General features: G+C 35.8%; 1 pseudogene; it reads right to left on the bottom strand.

Annotated features, from left to right (window-relative positions):
• Positions 1–492: 492 nt before the first annotated feature.
• Positions 493–562, bottom strand: LOC129041812 (U7 small nuclear RNA; annotated as a pseudogene).
• Positions 563–5,402: the final 4,840 nt, after the last annotated feature.

Here is a 5,402-nt window from a genome sequence, read left to right as displayed (position 1 = left end):
ACCAGGATTTCACTCATCAACTGGCCTAGATTAAGGAGAAAGAAATCTACATTTCCGAACCTGGTAATGTCTGAGCATAGTCATGGAAGAAAGAGCTGGCCTATGAGCGTGAGTCATTTAACAAATATTTCTGAGTTCTTACAATGTGCTAAATACTCTTTACATGCTGAATGAGATAGCAAAACTAAGTCTGCTCGGGATAATTGAGAAATTATCGCTTTCTTTCTGTAGGCACCCCCTGCTTTTCACTAACACTTTTTTCTTCTTGTTGGAAGGGTGGATATTATGGCTGGAGCTGCAGCAGCCATCATGCCAACGTGAGGGAAAAGCTAATGGAATTGCAGAGACTTTGGCCTTGTGATTCAGCCCTGGATGAGTTGTCTCCACATTGCTTATCATACAAGAGAAAAACCAATCTATATCTTTTGTTGAAAGCCATGATTATGTAGGTTTTATATATATATATATATATATATATAATTTTTTATTTTTAGGGGCTTTCCACCAAAAAAAAAAAAAACAGAAAGACCACTAAGCAAATTCTAAAAGAGCTGTAACACTAATGTAGGTATTATTTTTAATAAGCAGAATGAAAAATTCTGAAACTGATTTCTGTTTCTTTCACATACTTTTAGGAGCCTTTTATTTACATCAAATAAACATTGTGCCCTCCCTGCCTTATGATAATAACTGAGATGCAGGAAATTTGAAAAAGCCTATGTCTTTGAAAAGCAGGATAAAATATACATTATGGAATAACAAAACAGAGATTTAGAAAAGAATTCCAGAGTATTTTATAATATACTTGTTGTATCAGTATATTGATACATTGAGACTCATAGGGATTGGATAACTTAAAATCAAACTGCCTCTTAGCAGCAGAACATAATGTAATTCAGTTTTGGTGACACCTACTTCAGTGCTATTTTCAAAAATCCACACAAACAACCTGAATTACAAAGAAAACAGCAAAAAGGAATTAAACTTATAAGTCTATGCCCTTTAGAATAAGTTTTGAGGATGCTATTTCTGCAGTTATTATGCTATTATTATGTGTTTCATTGTCTAATTTGGAAAACACTGTAATAGATTTAATAGGTTTGCTTCCTTAAGACTCTTCAGAGCCCCCAATTTATGAAAGTGCACAATAAATCTTGAAAAGAGAAATAGTGTACAGAATTTCTCAACTTATTTAGATTGTGGAACCTGTTTTATCTGCAGCATTTTAAGGAACTGGTGTTCTGGAGAATACACTCTAAAAAACATAAAAAGTTATTAATTAACTCAAACTGTGAAATAATTTAATATTTATATATGGCAAATAATACTAGAAGGTATCATTTCATTCCATGAATACTCTTTATAGAGTTAAAGAACTCTAACAAAGTTCTTTATGATATTCAAGAAAACTTAAGTGCTAAAAAAATTTTTTTAATCTAAATATTCTGGCCTAGTGCAATAGCTCACGCCTGTAATCCCAGCAATTTGGGAGGCTGAGGTGGGTGGATCACTTGAGGCCAGAAGTTCTAGACCAGCCTGGCTAACATGGTGAAATCCTGACTTTACCAAAAACACTTATTTGTACTTAAATATATATATATATATTTGCACTTAAATATATATTTTTTTAAGTACAAAACCTACTTCAACAAAAATGTTATGATAATTTGAAATTTCAAAAGAGAAAATGTGACTATTTCATTTTATACATGCTATATTACTATTTACTATTACATAGCATGGCCAAATACTTAAAAATGTTTAACCCACAACGTAATATAAAATACATCAATTTATATTACATTATATTAATGTTAAAATTTGAAAAGCCAGATAGATTTAAAAAACTCAAATTTTTGCCAATTAATAATTTGGTTTCAGGACAAGGCAAAATATTCACAGAAGCATATTTTAACTGTGATGATTTTTATTTAACGCTCTACAATATTTTGTTATTTACTATGCAGTAGCCAATATATGATGATGTTAGTTCTCTATTTCTCAGTGTGACATTAGAAGAATGTGTCTTATTTTAAGAATACTTAGCATGGTGGCAAAGTATTTTATGACTTCGCCACCATCATGTGGAATTTAGGTTTATTAAATGTCAGAAAATCACAAGCCTTTTTTTAAAAAAAAAAAAAAAAGTGTGTTGACTGTTTAGGTTTAAGGACTTCTTGTCCTGGGGCCCATAAACTCCCTAACATGTCTCCATAAGATTCAAGAGTCTCCTGAAAGTGTATTTAAGGTTTCCTGGGGTATGACATGGTTCTGGGAAGCTTCCATCATTGCCTAAAAAGGTAGAGACCAAGCAAGGGTTAGAAACCATTTACATGATTTACACAACCAAAAATGTAAATTCTGGCCAGGCACGCTGGCTCACGCCTGTAATTCTCGCACTTGGGAGGCCGAGATGGGTGGATCACTTGAGGCCAGGAGTTCAAAACCAGCCTGGGCAACACGGTGCAACCCCATCTCTACTAAAAATACAAAACTTACGCAGGCTTGGTGGTGTGCACCTGTAGTCCCAGCTACTCGGGAGGCTGAGGCACAAGAATCACTGGAACCCAGGAGGGAGATGTTGCAGTGAGTCGAGATTGCACCGCTGTACTCCAGCCTGGGCAACAGAGCAAGATTCTGTCTAAAAACGAAAAAAGTAAATTCTAAATACATACATGAACTTTCCTTTTGGTAGAAATGCCCTGCTCCCAAGAGAACATACCACACAACAATAAGAAAAAATAGATATGTATATGTGTAGATATGTATACAAACACAAGTTTCATAACAGAAATAACTTCCTTGATATGGCCTAGCACTGATATTGAGGCCAACACACTAATACACTAATATATATTTTTGTTTCTGCAATCTTCACCAAAATGTTTTCTTTCAGACATTGGTGTCTAACATCTTTTAGATGTAAGGTTTTCCCAAGATTTTGTACAAAAGAAAGAGACATTTAAATGTTAATTTGCAAAGTGAATGCTCAGCTGGCAGTAAGACTTGGTCTTCAAAATAGTGACCTCTTGCGCATTAAAGAAAGAGTTCTATCATGTCTAATATTCGTTAAAATCAAAAGTAATATTTTTTCAGTGTTCTGCAACAACCAAATTCATCAGGGTGTCTTCCACTTACTACTGAAACTAAAAATTCAAATAACTAATGAACTACTTTCTTTCAATAAAATTCTAATTCTTAATAGTAGAGATTCTAATGCCAAATAGTAAAGATTGTCTACAAACGCATAGGAAGTTTTTTAATTGGAGCTTGCTCAACAGCTGGCAGGGTCCTCCACTTATTGTCTTTATGCTAAAATTCAGATATTGGATCTACAAGATGAACTTAATCCAAGCATGGTAATTATTTGAGGTAGCTTGGCTGTTGTCCCAAGTCATGGTCCTACTTGACAATATGTATATGGCCACTGGCCATCAAAAACAGGCCAGGTAGGAGAAAAATCAGGCACAGGTCATGTCTCCTCTAGAACAAAGATATTCCAAAATACCCTGATGAAGCCTTCACAGTGTTCTCAGTCTGTTCGATTTTGATTTTCACTTAGTAAATCACATACAGATTAACTCTCAGATTAAACTTGACTAATTTCGGTCTCCACTGATATTACAATGTCAGGAGCAGATTCAGAAAATATCGTCTGTGCAAATTTCTATTTGGGAGATTTTCTAAGGAGCTCAATTGAGAAAGCAAATTAAGTTGTAAGTAGAACATGTTAGAATAGGTCTGTACGTAAAATATGTATTTTTAATTACCAACTGCATGATTCTTTTTTTTTTTTGCCCCATCTTTCAATTTTATTTATTTTTATTCATTTATTTTTTCTTTTTTATTTTACTTTAAGTTCCAGGATACAGGTGCAGAACGTGCAGGTCTGTTACATAGGTATACATGTTCCATGGTGGTTTGCTGCACCCATCAACCCATCATCTAGGTTTTAAGCCCCACATGCATTAGGTATTTGTCCTAATGCTCTCTCCCTCCCCTTGCCCCCTGCCCCCCGACAGGCCCTGGTATATGATGTTCCCCTCCCTGTGTCCATGTGTTCTCATTGTTCAACTCCCACTTATGAACGAGAACATGCGGTGTTTGGTTTTCTGTTCCTTTGTTAGGTTGCTCAGAATGATGGTTTCCAGCTTCGTCCATGTCCCTGCAAAGGACATGATTTCATTCATTTTTATGGCTTCAACTGCATGATTCTTCAACCCAGTGAATCTTCTTACACCTAAACAACTCTAGAGAATGCTAAGATAACTTTCCAGAATAATGAAAAGGCTCCATCCCTGCCTTGCCTAATCCTGGCCACCTGGGGCTATTGAGCACTGGAATGTGGTTAGAGTAACTGAGAAACTGGACTTTAGTTTGATTTACTTTAAATTAACTGAATTTAAATAGGCACATGTGGTCAGTGATTACTGTATTGAACATCTTGGCTCTAAAGAATCAGTTGTAAAAGTACAACATTGTATTTAGTCCAGTCATTTACTTATTAAGATCACCCTGATTTATTAAGTGCAATAACATGGAAAGGGGGTTAGGGGTTGAGGTCTTTTTCCCTTCTCTGCATCCTCTAGTGGTGTCTGGAAATAGATTGACCTGAGCTCCATTCTCTGGTTTCCTGCATAGTGTAGAGCCTGGGTTAAATCAATGTTTCAACAGACAGCAGGTTTTAACATGAAAACCATTTCACAGATACTTTATTCTGTGGAAAACAGTTAAATTGTCATTTGGAAGTCATCCTCAAAAAGCAGCAAGCTAATATAAACACACCTGGTAGAATAAACAAGACAAACAGCTAGCCCAGCACACCGAGAAAGGGGAGGGAGATGTGTACCCAGTGTCAGGGACGAGCTCACGGTATCCAGTGCTTGGCTGACCAGCTCGAGACCACCAGTCACAGCCCGGTGGGAAATGAGGGGCCTATGAACCCAGTCTGATCCAGGCAGTTCACACCAAATGTGTGGAAATACTGAATGCAAATTTGGAATATCAATGGCAAATAAACTTTGATGTGGCCAGAAGCTATCAAGTATAGTACTCAAATTATTTTAGTTCAGAAATTCTAACATGTGAAATGAAGAGAAAATGTATGTTCATCGCAGGTACCATGACCGGGTGTCAAAGTACCAAGACCAAACGTTGCAGCCATTATGTATGGATCTTCAACAGCTGGACTCAATGGCAAATGATACACATCCAAAAACTTTTTCTGTCTTCCTCCTATTTTTAAAATCCTTTATTTTCTCTTCCATTAACAGACTCATCATGTTTTCCTTAACTCTGAGATAACAAGATAAGTTTTCAAAGCTCAGTTTATTCTAAAGTACCCATGAAGAAAAGGATGCTGTTGTTTCTTTTTTCTTTTTTCTTTTTTCTTTATTTTTCTT

This window comes from Pongo pygmaeus, chromosome 6, assembly GCF_028885625.2.
Source record: "Pongo pygmaeus isolate AG05252 chromosome 6, NHGRI_mPonPyg2-v2.0_pri, whole genome shotgun sequence".
NCBI lineage: Eukaryota > Metazoa > Chordata > Mammalia > Primates > Hominidae > Pongo > Pongo pygmaeus.
The sequence above is the reverse complement of the archived record's forward strand: the minus strand, read 5'-3'. Positions and strand labels throughout refer to the sequence as shown.